General features: G+C 43.0%; 1 long non-coding RNA gene across 5 annotated transcripts in view; it reads right to left on the bottom strand.

Moving 5' to 3' along the window:
* The window catches only part of LOC138568670 (uncharacterized), a 106,165-nt gene that overhangs the window by 14,630 nt on the left and 75,474 nt on the right, over positions 1-16,061 (bottom strand). The window contains exons 1-2 of one of the 5 annotated variants that reach the window (XR_011302978.1): positions 13,699-15,630; positions 13,514-13,598 (exon numbers count right to left, since the gene is read on the bottom strand). The exons of the other annotated variants lie outside the window; for them this stretch is intronic. This is a non-coding gene — a long non-coding RNA (uncharacterized lncRNA). Of the gene's footprint in view, positions 1-13,513; positions 13,599-13,698; positions 15,631-16,061 lie in introns of those variants that run through there. 5 annotated transcript variants of the gene reach the window in all.

Here is a 16,061-nt window from a genome sequence, read left to right as displayed (position 1 = left end):
GTGAATCTTACGTTATCGATGAAGCAATGTATTTTGATGCTGTAATACTGTTTTCCTTTTGTTCTCACTTACATGATAAATGTGCTGTACCTGTCTTGACCACCTGCCAATAAACAGAAGTTTAAAAAAAAAAAAAACACATAATACAACACATAAATATGATTTTGACAGAAATAACAGACTGGCCGGCCACATGCATTTCTAGTCTTCTCTCAAAAGACTCATTTCACCCCTAAAATACCCCATACGTAGTGTGAACAGACCTCATTAAGTTTGTCTTTATTCAAACTCATTTCCTATGGCTTCCTCTATGGGATTTTAGGTTCTGTTCCTTCTATTAAGCTCTTTAAAGCTCAGGCACTTGGTATACTTTTATCGCAGCTCCTCCTCACAATACTTCTTAATTGCTTGGCTCCTCTTCAAGTCAATTTTCTCAATAAACAATTGCTTGGCTCCTCTTCTAGTCAATTGTTCAATATATACAACACTTATTGTCTCTAAAGCTACTTTTACCCCAGTCCCGTTTACTTCTAAGCTACTATATTTGTCTCTAAAAACATTGCTTTTCTCAACCAAAAAAATTCTAAGGGGGGTTCCCCACAAGTGATAAAAAATTGTTTCTAAAATCTGTTCAAACATTAACTCAAAAATATTTCTTCTAAGAGTGGTCTCCCAAAATTGACTTATAAAAACTTTCTGAAAAATCAAAAAAACATTTTTTCTATAATGGGTCTCCCAAAAGTAGGTAAATAATTACTTAAATACATTTTCTTGAAGACCCCCGAAAAATCCCCAATTTAAATATTTTTTGGAAGACTGCCAAAAAATTGCCCTCTCCACCCCCTAGATGCCAAGGCCCTCTTCAGTGCTATCAGGCCTGCAAGACCCTTCTCTTTGGGGATGTGCAGGCAACTGCAGCTTGCCCCACCAACATCTCTCTCTTTCTCTCTCTCCCCCTCTTTCAGGCCCAATAGCATGTTTTACCTTTTCTTCCAGGGTCTTTTGTCTTGAGGCATTCTGAAGCAAAGCAGGACCCTCAGACTGGTTTCCAAAAGACATCAGTTTTATTTTCTTAAAGGCAGGACACACCATACAGCTTCCACGACATCTCTGGGACTCTGCTATAATTCTGCGCATTTCCTGTCTTATGTACAGTCTAGGGAGGTGAGGTGATGGCCTGATCAAAAGTACAACCCATTTCCCTATTTGTGATTTGTCATCCTATCTGCCACTCAGAACTAGTCTAAACAGGTTTTACTCACTCATTCTCTCTACCTGTGTCCTCTGTATGAACTTTTATACAAAGTGTCTCCACTGATATCATTATGACTCACATAAATCCACTATCTTTAGAACCGCCTGCCAATGCCTGATCTATCTCTCTATCTATCTATCTATCTATCTATCTATCTATCTATCTATCTATCTATCTATCTATCTATCTATCTATCTATCTATCTATCTATCTATGTCTGTCTGTCTGTCTGTCTGTCTGTCTGTCTATCTATCTATCTATCTATCTATCTATCTATCTATCTATCTATCGCCCATGGGCCTCAAGGTGCTCACGAGAAACAAACAACATGGAACAAATATCTCCAGGAGGGTAGAAGCAACCAGTGCTATTAAGTTTCCCCTTCGTCAAACAGATGCGTTTTGAGTAGTTTTTCAAATATGGTAAGAGAGACACTGGGCCTCACTACAAGTCCAGCGGTAACCGTGCCGGAAAAATGGCAGGCAACCTCCAGACCCATATTACCATTCCGTCTCTGATATTCCTGGAATCACCGGGGCATTGCAACCCCGGTGACCCGGTAATTCCGGAGGCGGAATTCTGTAAGTCCCCATACCCATGGAGTCCCATAGGACTCCATGGGGATGGGGACAATGGAACACTGGTTCCGTCTATGACAGAGTTAGTGTTTCCATGTCCGCCTGCAAGGGGGTGGTGTAAAACCCGCCAGGTCAGACCTGGCGGGAGTGACGCCTCCCGCCTGCAGGACTCTGAATCAGCTGGGCCGGAAACAACGGTGGCAGTGGTTTTACCCCCACCATTCTTTTCGTACTGGCAGGGTTGTAATGAGGACCATCATCTTCCATCAAAGAGGGCAAAAGATTCCAGATCGTAGGAGCCCAATGAACAAAATTGGTGCCACCTACTCTTGCCAAGACTTTACGTGGTTGCTGTAAGTTATGTTTTCCGTTAGATCGAAGATTTCATCGAACGGGAACCTTGATTAATCTCTTTGCAAGATAGCTTGGGGCAGAGCCAGCCAGGCAATTATAGATCATAACCGAGCATTTGAATCTTATTCGCTGTTGGATAGGTAGCCAGTGAAGTTTATTTCTGGCTGCAGAGATTTTTTTCCCATCTATTTAGTCCCAAAACGGCCCTAACTGCACCATTCTGTATCGTCTGGAATTTTGTGATGCTGCCTTTAGACATACCCATTAAACGACTGTTGCAGTAATCCAATTTTGAGTTAATTATGGCTCCTGCAATCAGCGCTTGGTTTTGCTTGGATAAGTATGGTCGAATTTGCCAAATGAGATCGGTATAAAAAGCACAAGATGAGTTGAGGTGAGTGACATGTCTTTTATACGAGAGGTGTGAGTCCATAAAGATACCCAAGGTCTTAACATGCTCTGAAACTTCAATGTAGCTGTTCTTAATCTTAAATGTTTTGTATTGTTTGCTTAACTTTCCTATTTTCTGATGTGTACCAAGAATTAAGAGTTCAGTGTTTGCCGCATCGAGCGCAAGAGAGTTATTTGCCATCCATTTTTGTACAGCATTGAACACTTCATTAACTCTTTGTGCATCCTTTTCACAAGAGCCTGACAGTTCAATAACCAGCTGGGTGTCATGAGCGTAGTTTGTAAATTGGACACCCATGTTTTTGAGCATGTCACATGAAGGTTTCTAGAAGATATTAAAAAGCAACAGTGATAAGCACGATCCCTGCGGGATGCCACAAGTCAGCAATGTTTTCAGGGAGCTGAAGTTACCCTTCACAACAGCACTCATTCTTGGGCCATGGAATGATTTAAACCAGTTTATGGCTGACGGAGAGCATTTGTCAATTTTTCTCAATCTCTCGGCCAGGAGATCGTGATCTATAAGATCAACCGCAGAGGAGAGATCGAGGAGCATAAGTAAGGCAGGGTTTCCTTTATCAATGATACTAGCGATGTTAGCCTGGAGATCCAGAAGCGCAGTCTCTGTTCCATGTTTGGCCATATAGCCAGATGATTGTTAATTTGCCAGTAGTTCATTAGTATTTTTGATACTGTAGATAAGCAATCCTATCATTAATTTTGAGCAAAAAAGGCACGTTGGTTATAGGCCTAAATTGCCCGGTATTGATGGATCCAAGTTTCCCTTTTTTATAAGAGGCGTAATCCAAGCTTCCTTAAGGTTTGCAGGAACATAAGCTACTTTAAATGATTGGTTGACAAATTGTACTACCCAGGGTGCTAAAGTATCTGCATACTCTTTAAACAGATTTGTGGGGAACATATCATCCTGATAGGAACATTGCCTTAATTTGTGGATAACCTTCAGAACCTCCACAACAGTGACTTTTTCAAAGGAGAAGAGATCCGAGTGGCAATCCAACAGGTAACTCTTAACAGTCGATGTTATGGGGAGGATATCCTTAAGCTCAGAGAGCTGTTTTGTCTGTACTTCAATGGCCTGTTGATGTTTATAGGTTTTTTCAGAAAAACCTTCATGAATATCTTGACACCACTTATCACTCTCTTGAGCAGAGTGCGTAGTTGGAGGGTCTTTCCGTTCTTTGAGAATTTAGAACATTTCTTTTGATTGATATTTAGCTTCTTGAATCCTTGCATGAAAGTGTTCAGATTTGGATTGAAAAATAAGCGATTTATAAGCTTTAGCAGCTTGCTTGTATCACAAAATGGTGGATTACCCTATTTCTGGTCATATTTTGATACCAAGTCAGATTCAAATCTAGTTTTTTAGTAAAATATACTTAGCATATACTACTTAACAAGCCTTCTACTATTCAAGACATTCTGACCTCATAAAATAGATTGTCTTTCAAACGTGTTTTTCTGCAAAGCACTGTAATTCTAATTTCTGCAACATTTTAGAGTCATTAATCAACCCAATAAGTTATCAACATTCTTTTCGAGGTGGAGGGGGTCTATCTCCACTACATTCAGTTTAAGGGGGGCATAATCAACTTCTGTACAGGTCTCACATCAGGGATGTTTGTTAGAGGTCACCATGGGTTGCAGCGACCCCTGAAGTCTCCCTTGCTACCCATGTAGTCTCCCTTGCCGACCCCCAAAAAAACTAAACAAAAACACATTTTTTTAATGGAGCATCCTGGGCTGTGGCCAGCAGCATGTGGCTCTTTGTTTTTGGAGTTGCTGGTTTTCTGGTAACTATAGCTGGAGATATAGCTCAGTGGGTAGAGCGCTCGCTGCTGCAATGTGTGTGTGATCTGCAGGTTTGCCTCCCGGCTAAATCAACACAGCCTTTCTTCCTGCTGAGGTTGATAAATGAATAGCAACACAGGTTTGGTGATATTGTGTGTATATTTGTTTTATATGAAGTGTTTAAGCCTAAGTGCTATATAATAACACATCATTATTGTTTGGCCTTGGACGTCTGCTTGCATTCACAGTACTTTGGTAATATGGGCCTATGCGTACTGATATTAATGATACATATGGTGATCCATTCTTGTATGCAATGTATATCATTGCATACAAGGATGTGTTCCATTGCTTTCTGTGATGTCACTTCCTGTGATGTCATCAGAGGTCAAGGGTTGTGTGACATCACTTCCGCCACCCCTGGCATTTTGGTGAAATGACGTCCCTGTCTCACATTCTGTGAAGCACCGGGTAGGCAACCTTTTTAGGGCAATGCTCTGAAGATGAGACCTCTCACCCACTTCAGTGCAGGGGAGGATTGAGACACCACATATACACGTTGAGCCAATCTAGCGAGAAGCAACAGAGTACTGCACAACAAGGAGTTACAACAATAGCATACAATAATATGGACACAGTTAGTAGGAGCAACTATTTAGTGTAGTGTCAGGAGACTATACATAGAGTGCATCTATAAGGTACCAGGCAGGAGGCATGGCTTCGGGAGGGAACAGAGGAGTCGGTCTGGTTCGTGGGGGTGGAGGGACAGAGGAGGTCTGCAGATGTGTTCCTGTTGAAGTTATATTTCTGTAATTTTCCACTGATCAGACCTGAGAAACTGCTCTGCTACATCCCTGGGTGAGCATCAGGGATCCTCCCCTTCCCCCATTGTCTTCCTCTGCTATGAGAGCAGAAGCAAAGGCATCCCTTTCAATCACCCCCATTAGGTGCAGGAACTGCCAAATCCTTAACCAGCACCTCCCAGATGTTCTTGCACCTGTCCCTATGCCGATGTTTGTAGAAATGAAACGCTGGAATTATTTCTCACTCTAGGACGTACTTTTTAATTAGAGATAATCAGGAGAAAATAGCCATTAAACATAATGCACTAACTGTAGGGGGGCGGGGTGGGGGTCAACTGAATACATAGTTATGCAGCAATGGTAGCACTAGCAGCTACTGGGCTTGATGAGGTGGGCTAACACTGTACTAGGAAGGCCATTACAGGAGCGCAAAAGAGGCGCAGTGTCAATAGGAAGGTTTCAGAGGGGGCGGGGTGCAGGATTTCCGGAGTTCCATGAAGGGAATGGCAATAGACCCTCACCTTTAACTACACCCCCTACAATGCACGCACTATATAATACGATTCACTCGTGTGGCATACAATACGTTCTTTTGAGCAGGTAGCACTTGTGTTCAATATCGCTATCGCTACTAGTAAACTTGTAAATAACCTATATACATAATATGTTCTAAAACAGTCATGGTATTTCTATCACTTCGCAGAAGGTAAAGAAATCCTACCCTAATCCCTAAACCAAAAATCTAAAGCAATTGTTAAACTAGGAGCATTTTGGCATTTGGAAAACTGAGAGCATATTGAAATGTAAAATGGGGGGTAACGTTTAAGATGAACATTTGGAATATACTGTGTTTGGTCAAACTTTGTGTTAATTGGGATTGTGCAAACTGTCAATGTTCCTTGCACATGCAACTCGGAGTAAACCGAGATTGTTGAACTGGGAGCAATGAAGGCTTGGGCGCCCTCAGAATGGACAGGATTAGTCAATCAAGCGGATTGTGCAAACTGAAACTGGCAAAGTACGAGTGCCCATCTCATAGCAAACTGGTATCGTGCAGACTGGACATTTACTGGGAATGTGCAAACCTCTGTACACAAAAACTGTGAAATAGTATACTGGGATTCTGCAAACTGGATGTGCGCTAAAATAATAGAATCTGGAGGTGCAGGGGGTATATTAAACTGGATGTTTACTGTAAATGTGAAATGGATCACATGCTCAGATTGAGCAATCCTGTGTCTGGCAAACAGGAAGTATTCTGAGGTTGCCAAACTCACAGTGTACTAGCATTGTGCAAACTGGGAATATACTGTGCAAGCCCAAACTGTCAAAGTATACTGGTATTTTCCAGACGTGTTCACTGTGTCTGTGCAGACAAGAAGTATACTGGGATTTAGCAAATAAGGAGTATACTGGATTTGTGTAACAGTATAATGGTAGTGTACTTGAATTCTTAAAATCGGAACTATACTGGGATTTTTGCAAATTGAGAGTATAGTGGAATTGTGTAACATTATACTGGTAGTATGCTTGAATTCTGAAAGATGGAAATATACTGAGATTTTTGCAAATTGAGAGTATAGTGGAATTGTGTAACATTATACTGGTAGTATGCTTGAATTCTGAAAGATGGAAATATACTGAGATTTTTGCAAATTGAGAGTATAGTGGAATTGTGTAACAGTATACTGGTAGTATACTTGAATTCTGAAAGATGGAAATATACTGAGATTTTTGCAAATTGAGAGTATAGTGGAATTGTGTAACATTATACTGGTAGTATGCTTGAATTCTGAAAGATGGAAATATACTGAGATTTTTGCAAATTGAGAGTATAGTGGAATTGTGTAACAGTATACTGGTAGTATACTTGAATTCTGAAAATTGGAAATTATTTTTAAGTGTTTAGTTACAAAGAACCTTAAAAATAACAGTTAATAATTTACACATATAAATTTCGAAATACATATCAATTTATAATACACCACGTTATATATAGCTCATACACATTCATAAACACATATTTAGGTTATTAATTCATAATACAGTGGGTTAAATGGTTTAGAATAACATGATTCAGGTAATTCATTAAAAGGGGATTTCATATACTTTATTTATTATAACGGTTGTCTAAAAAAACAGAACCAGTAAAATCATTTGCAATTGTTACCTATTAGCCAATGTTCAACAATTTCTTTATGTCCAGCCATATATAATGGACCGTGTAATTCAAAGTCAGGCTAGATCCAGCAAAAATCGTTTCCCAAGTCTAATCGCTATGCAAATTATCAAGAGGCAGGCTCAGCCTTTGCTATCCCTTATCTAAAATGTGGGTGGGTTTAGCGCACTGCGTTAACAGGTGTCTGTCAGTTTGTACCTCTAGTTTGCATAGTCTGCATATACGATCCTCCAAGCTTCATTCTAGAAAGAGTTGAAAGTAAACCTAGGCATAAGTGTAAAATAAAACTCATTGTTTTTGCATCTCTAATAGTTTGGAGGTATTGGCATGGGGCATTGATCGTGAAAGACTGTAATTCATATCTTTTATACAATGTTCTAGTTGAAAGAATGTTACAATTCGTATCCCTATCCCTGCCTTTATTTTTTATTTCTTTAATTGCGATCCCAATATTCTCAAAAGTCTTTATATCGTTATCAATCATAGATAGGAACTCAAGAACCTCTTAAAAACAATTATCCAAGGCAGATTTACGATAGGGCTCGTGCAACAACAGGTTAAAAGTATTATAATCTGTATTCAAATTACTGCCTTTTTAAGAAAAGATGTGAACTATTTATTTTCCTAAGTGTGCTAAGGGCCATAGTGCCTAATTCACAACATATTGCTTCCACGGGTGTACACTAGGATTGTCATACCAGAACATGCTGTTAATGTCAGATTGAAAATATACTAGGATGGTAAAAAGGGGATTGTTCTTTGACAACCACAGAACATACTCAGAGTGTGCACATTTAGAGTGCCCGATTCATGGAATTATTTCCGCTGAAAATAGGATGCTTGCGTGCCAAATTGCACGCAAATCCGCTTTCGACGATTCATGGAACCGACTGTGCAGGACTTTCTTGGGACTTGCGTGGAGTTCACGTAGGCTCGGCATGTCTCTGCAAGTCGACGAGCGCATTGAGTGAGACTCCACATAGAGTGTGGGCCGGGCCTGCACTTCAATCAAAATAGGGGTGCAACATGCAGAATGAGGAAGAACACGTGGAAATGTGGGCGTTTTGAGGAACGGTACACGGCCAAGCTATGACATGCCCATCAACGCGCAAATACAACTGTATTCATGGTTTTGAGTTGGGAACTTCGGGTTGCGAAAAAAAGTACACGCAAATCCCGGAACCCATATGCCACATGATAGCAGGTGTAAATGTCAACGTGCATTCAACAAGCATAGGAACAAATCTGTATAGTGCACGAAATACACACCAAACAAATGTCTGCAGCCATGATGAATCCAGCACTACTCAGAGCTATTGTGCACGGACACCGCAGGAGGAGGGGGATGGACAGGGCCCGGATCTTCACAACAAGCAAAACACTTTTTGGGATGCCAGATGATCAGGTCTATGGCAGGTACAGGTCTCCCCCCATAGAATCCTAGACCTTGTCAGGGAGTGGAAAGCTCTCCTAACATCAACCACCATCTGCTCCCAGGCCCTTACCCTGCTAGAAAAACTGCAGACTGCACTCAATTTCCTTGCCACTGGGTCCTGTCAGCAGACCACTGCAGTAGTTGGTGGGATATCACAGGCCACCCAGTCACACTGTCCACACCAGGTGCTGTCCTGCATAACAGCACGTGCATGTGGCGCAGGCACATATGGCACATATATATGCCCCAAACACTGGCGGAAAGGCAGACAGTCATGCAGGATTTCTATGCAGTGGCACGCTTCCCCGGTGTACTAGGTGCAATAGCCTGCACACATATTGCACTACGGCCACCCCGATTAACAGAGTACATCTACCGGAACAGAAAGCATTGATACTCCATCAATGTGCAGGTAGTGTGTGATGCCAAGGGAATCATCATGGAAGTCTATGCTAATTACCCAGGCAGCGCACATGACAGCTACATCTTCCACATGTCACCTCTACACTGGGCCCTGGTATCTGTAAAACATGGCAACGTATGGCTCGTTGGTAAGCATGGGCGTTCATGCACATGCATGCATGCTACACACTGAACAATAGAACCAGCAATAAATGACAATGTCAACCATGTACACATTTACAGAGGACAGTGGCTACCTGCTGATTACCTTTATGATGACACCTATCCGGAACCCCACAACACCAGCTCAGGCGAGGTAGAATACTACACATGTAGTGGAGTGCACATTTGGAGTGCTAAAGTCATGGATCCACTCCCTTGAACACTCTGGTGGGGTGTTAATATATGCACCACCACTAGTCTGTAGAATCATTGTGGCTGCATGTGTCCTGCACAATGTAATGTGAGAATCCTGAAGGAGTCTCACTTACTAGTCCCCGGGGATCTGTCATCCAGGTGGCCGGGACACGGCCATCGTTTTTGGATCCAGTTCCTGGGGGTGGACCAGGGCAGGAAGATCACCTGGATAAGGGGTCCTTGTGGAGTGGCGGTGGGACACCGACGGGTAAGATGCGGTGTCCCCTTCTTATAACACATTTCCCCATCCGGCCATGTAGGATACTAAGACACTCTACCCCCATCCCCTTTTCCAACATGAACACTTTCTTACACCACGAAAGACAACAGACTAACACTAGAGCCGTTTACCTGACATGACCCAGCACAAGGGTCAGGCAAAGTCAGGCAATTGACCAGAACCACACACACCTGATGGCCCTTTCCTTTCCCCACAGAAACAAAAGGTGGAACACGAGAGCACACTACGAGCAAGGCAAACCACACAAGGAGACAGCTATCCCAGGGTGGCAGTTCAAGAGGAGGAGAAAAGCAGTGAGAACCGAAGGGACGACAAGGAGAGAAGTAACCTTGCCCTTTTTGACCCAGACCCACAAAGCCTCAGTGAAAGGAATCAAAAGACCCTGAACAATAGCCAACGTGTGTTGCAGCAGATGTCAACACTACATAGAGCCCTCTTACACTGACAATCAGGGCAGGGAGAGATGTTTGCTACCGTAGTACCGTCCTTGGCTCCAGAGACAAGAAAAGCTAAGCTTTTCATCATAGCCAGTGAGTCGAAGGGAAGTCCGATAAGAAACCGAAATGTGTAGAACAAAAGTTGCGAATGGCAAATTAAGGGGTAAACCAGCTGCAGAGGGGTCCGGCATCATGTCGGTGCACACTCGATAGACTCTGGTTGATTCCCCTATTGTTAAAACTACCGAAGTGGTCATACAGGGTCTAGCAAAATCCCCTGTTCAGTCGAAAGTCTTTGACCAGCACGTAATTGGAAAGCTAAGGGAACATATGCTGCATAGTGAGAAAGGAGAAGGAACTATGTGATTTGCAGTAGTGAACCTGGCAGAGGGAGGCTGCTATTCAAGAGTAAAAGTCATAGTGAACCTGATGGAGGGAGGCTAACATTCGAGAAGGATCTGAGCCTGGTAGAGGGAGATCCAATGGTGAAAAGCCATCACCCAACGACTTGTGAATACCACAGGCAAAATCTTTTGAATAACCCTAGAGAAAGGTCTGAGCCCGTAAGAGGGAGATCCAAGGGTGAAATGCCATCACCCAATGATTCGTGAATGCAGCAGGTGAAATCTTGTGAATAAAAGCCATAGTGAACCTGACAGAGGGAGGCTGACATTCGAGAGGGGTCTGAGCCCGGAAGAGGGGGACCCAGAGGTGACAACCATCAACCAACACAATGAAACAGATTAAATCCTTTGAATAAAAGCTGTAGTGAACCCGACAGCGGGATGCAGCTATTCGAGAGGCGTCTGAGCCCGGAGGTCGGTGGAAAGCCATCACCCAACGTACAGACAGAAAGGAACCTTTTGCTTTATTATTTTGAACAAATCAGATACTCGGAGGCAAGAGACTTTTTTGTAGAAAAGAGACTTAACCACCGAAGATCCTGATATTTCAGAACGGAACTGTAGTCTTGTGCTGGGAAAGCTCTAGAGCTCTAGAGTGTGCTACACTCCGGTGTCCTGCCTTGTCCCGTGCTCAAAACGTGGGGAAGGGAGACCTCTGGCCATAATATCATGACTTATCATTTGTAAACACTTCTTTCTTTCTTGTGAACACTATCCAACACTCGTTTATTGTATTTTGTTGTAAGGATTGGCAATAGATTGTTTTACTATAGGCCCTTTTATTTGACAAAACGCCACTACATACCTTTTCCAACCTACCTACACAGTTTAATAAACACCCTTGAACTGTGATCACTAGTGTCTGTCTTTACTGTTGCCACCATGAGTTCCTTACAGTAGTCAAATGGAGCAGTGTACCAGTTGACATGCTGTAACGGTTTTATAACACGGCACACTCCAGCCAGGCACTCCTTCCACTGACCATGAATGTGGTGCACAATAAAAATGCATTTTATCTTTAATCAACCACAGGTTCTTTATTTGAGTAGGCCCCCAACTCGTCTCGCACCCACCTTAATCCACACCCCGTGTCGCAATGGAACCAGGCCCGGTGTGTAACAATATGATATTTATTAATTCTATGGTCATATGAAGAATCAAGCAAAATTCAAAAATTGGGCAGCAACCACTGATGTTGTGGCAATACAAATGCTAAAATCCCGGCAACACACTTAATTCAAACTCCTATCATAATATACAGAAACATTTAATAGCAAGCAAAAGAGAAATCGTTTTTAAAAGCAACAGATGGTGTTCAAGTTAAGCACTCCCCCTGTACACTCACCCCCAAACTCCTGCTAACTAAATTCTTGGTGGATGGAAGGCAGTGGCAAGGAGTCAGAATGGAGAGGGAAACATCGGATTTTGAATTCAGCCCACCACCCCAAGATGGGAGGCCAGAAACAAAAATAAAAACCTTATTTAGGAGCAAAACAGCATAATCGGATTTCACTGGTTACTCGCACAGCAGCTGACAACCGCGGTGGGGTAGCTAGGATAGAAATTCATGTTGCTACACTTGAGAGATAAGGAAGCTTACAGACCACTAGCAGCGCACCCAGGCAACGTCAACACAAGGTAAGAAAGTCGAGTTTGGGAAAGGAAATCAAATGCAAAAGAAAACAGGCACAGCAGAATGGCAATTCTTCTCTACATAGGACTTGTGATGGCAGGCAGCCCCAGAAAGGGCTTGGATGCCAAAATCGAAAATCGGTTTTCAAAACAAGGATCAGAGGCACATGACAGATAGGATTATGATAGAAAGGGTTACTCTTTATGGGCTACAGTTTGGGTTTTCTATGGCACAAAGGCAACTCTGAATTTGTAGAAGGCATCTAATGCACAGGCAAATTCGTTTTTTTATACACAGAAACTAATTCTATTTAGGCTATATTATGAGGACTATAGTTATTTAAAGGAAGACACTGAATGCAAGGGGGTACATTTCGAATTTTAACCAGCTCACACTGTGAATTTCCCTGTAGAGAAATTACTTAAATTGCTTCAAAATGGTACTATGAACTTACACAGATAACAGAAAGAACTATAAAAGTATACGCTACGGACACACGCTAATACAGATTCTTCTATGGAAAGGTGAACAGATTATACTGGCAATTTGGGACTTGAATGGGATTTCAGTGGGGTGCAAGGGTCAAAAGAGCGGGATATGCAGTTTGGGGAACTGGGGTTATGTGCTACTTTATAATGTAAGCTTGAGTTTGGGATTGTGGGAAGCCAGCAAGGTCACTGGACAGCTAGGCCACGTGATCTGGTCACTCTGGACAGCTGGGCCAAGGGATTTGGTCACTGGGCTCTCCTGGATGAGATGCTGGACAGCTAGGCAAGGTCTGGTCACTGCACTCTCTAGGATGGGATCAGCTGCCTCCTCTCCTTTCTCCCTGGATTTTTTTGGTGTGCCTGGATCTGGATGAATGGATGGGTCTGCCTGGAAGGATTTATCTGGTTTCCTGGATCTTGAATGAATTCTGCGTCTTGAGTGAGTGAGTAAGTCTTGAGAGTCAGTCCCTTGTGTTTCTCTGTCTCCCCCTTATATAGCCTATATGACATCATCGAATTTACAACCTGGGGGGAAGTACTCTGGAATTATTCCTCTCTGGGATAGGACAGCCTAACAGTCCTCTCCCCTCCCCCTGGGCCGATTGGTTCAGGGCAAATGACATCATTCATGTGTTTGCATTTATGACCTTTCTGTTACGCTCACCTGGTATCCACAGGGACGCCACCCTGGTTACTCGCTGGTATGCTTCTCAGCTTTGCCCAGATGTGGTCTGCTGGGAAGGTTCTGCCTGAAAATAAAGGAGGACTGTGTTCAAGGCAGACCGACCGGGGTAAGTATCCTCCCTCCACCCCCATATGATTTCAGCCCCTTTGGGACCCTCTCCTCACCTTGTGGTAGAGTTAGGCGTGCTCTCCATCGTGCCTTCTTTGCAGGGGCACATTGTCTTTCATGGGCGTGTGCGGTCCAGTTACTTCACTGACGCCGGCCCGTTTGATATTGTTCAGGTGGGTCTTATTGCTGTTCTTTAGTTTTGTTGCTATCCTGCATGCCTTTCTTTATTTAAAAATGTCTCTTTTTTCTCCCTTAGGTATGCAGAGCTTCAGTGCAGTGAACTGGTTTGGTTGAGCTCCGCTTTAAATGATGGCATATTAACAGCGCTATGATGCGGTAAGTAAGCGCTATGCGCAGTGCTGCGAAGTCTTGCCTTTTCTAACCTGTGTTTTCCATCCTTGTAGGTCACGGTGCTCTTCAGCGCGAGTGGAATGTCCGGAGTGGTGCCAGCCGAGAGGCGACCAGTCAGGTAAGCCTTTTGAGCATTTCGTAACTTGCAAATGTCTCTACTGCTTTCTTTAATGTTGCCTCTATCTTCCTCTTTCAGGTTGTTCTGTCTGGGAGGCATGCAGATTCGAGGAAGCTGTTCTCAGTAGCTGCGAGTGGCTAAAGATGAAGACTGCAGGTAAGATGCTGCTGCTAATGATGTTCCTTTTGTCTCCTTGCAGGTTCTGCTTCTCCGAGGTTCGAGGGAATAGCTGGACACAGTGAGCGTCACGTTGCAAGCTGCAAAGTAACGTGAAGTGTATTTTCTTGCTCGGGTGTGGTTTAAATAGCCCCAACAAAATAGTCCAGGTAAAGTAGTCCCTAGGCTGCCACACCCAAAACACTAGACCACATACCTTGGTTCTTTGGAACCAAGCTATGTGGAAGCCTCCATGTTGGCTAATAACACATTAAGTAGTTCCCATGCATATGTTTTTCATGGTGTATGAGCCTGGCGCCATAGGTGCCAGGAGTGGCCCCAAGAGGGTTTTGCAAAAGGATGCCAGGTTCTAGAGGCCCGGTTGGTGACTCCACCTGGCCAATGGGTTTGCCAGAGGGGGTTTTGGGCGAGGGTCGTGCCACTTTCTTTGTCTCTCCAGTCTACTTTTTTTTCTTAACCAGAAATGAGTTATAGATCAAAACTTCACACTTATACTAGCCACCGCCATAAGAAGTAGATATGCAGATTCTACAGGTCACAGGAAATTGGATCATCGACTCTGTGCAAGTTCGCATCGCCCTTTGGCACATTTTAGCAGTTTTTATAAAATGCATAATACTTAAAATTCTGCCAATGACTACCCATATTTCCAATACCAATTCGCATCATCCCACCTAGTTTCATATTTGTCCCATTTATAATTCACCCCGAAATGCGTCTTTCATTGCCATTTCAGTTTGCCAAATGCTAGAAACATGTACTTGTTCTCTTTACCTTTGTCCAAAAATCACATGGAAAACTGGCATAATACAAAATTATTACTTATTAGGGTGCTGGGAGAAATGTCTTAAAATACTGCAGTCCTTTAATGTGAATGGGGTGGATTTGTCACCAGTGTGGGCGGTGCTGCAGACCTCCACAGCAAACTGTCTCTGCCAGGCTCGGCTCACAACAAAGGACTTTTATGATGTCCTTTGAATTTTGACAGTTCCCCTTTCAAAGTGGGTACTGGAGGAAATCGCCCCTCTCGGTCAACGACTGGGCCCACTTGCATTCTTTGTCTTTTCTGCCAGTGCTGCCTGCTAGTCTGGTAGAACTGGTAATTATCATGCCCTCACACCTAGAAGTGTCCTTCTGGAAAAGTACACTTCTAGGTGTGATTTCCCGTGGGATTTCAGGCTTCCAATTGAGCCCAAAAACTGGTTTTACTAGTATTCTGAGTCTCAGGTGCTTGAGGTCTTGTGGGGGAGGAACATAATATACATGGCTTTGTCATCCACCCACAAACTGACATTTCTGTGAAAGGAAAAGTTACAATTTTACATTAGCGTTTAAACATCATGGGCTGATTCATGGAATTATTTGCACCGATAAAAGGGGATTTGTGCGCCATTCTGCTCGCAAATCCCTGTCTGACAAATGGAGATTTGCGTGCAGAATGGCGCACAAATCCCCGTTTTTCAAGGCAAAAATTCCATGAATTAGCCCCAAAATGTTCTTTCTTTCACACGTGTGCAGCCACATTTGTCATTTACCGTTTGAAATGCGGTTTTGTAAGTCAGGATTTCTTTTAATGTAGACCTTTTGAGGGGGTTTGTATGTACAGTTGGTTTATGGACACAAAAAGATGCTGCACAGGATTTCTGGTATATTGACATGGACTAAAAGCTTAGCCATTTTTCATTCATTTTCAGTGTTTTGAGCGTGGCGGTTCACATGAAAGAAAAACAAAGCCATGTCAGTTGCAAGGTGAAATCCTTGCCCCTCATGTGA

The sequence above is a fragment of the Ambystoma mexicanum genome, chromosome 1p (assembly GCF_040938575.1).
Source record: "Ambystoma mexicanum isolate Mex_15411 chromosome 1p, UKY_AmexF1_1, whole genome shotgun sequence".
Classification (NCBI taxonomy): Eukaryota; Metazoa; Chordata; class Amphibia; order Caudata; family Ambystomatidae; genus Ambystoma; species Ambystoma mexicanum.
The sequence above is the reverse complement of the archived record's forward strand: the minus strand, read 5'-3'. Positions and strand labels throughout refer to the sequence as shown.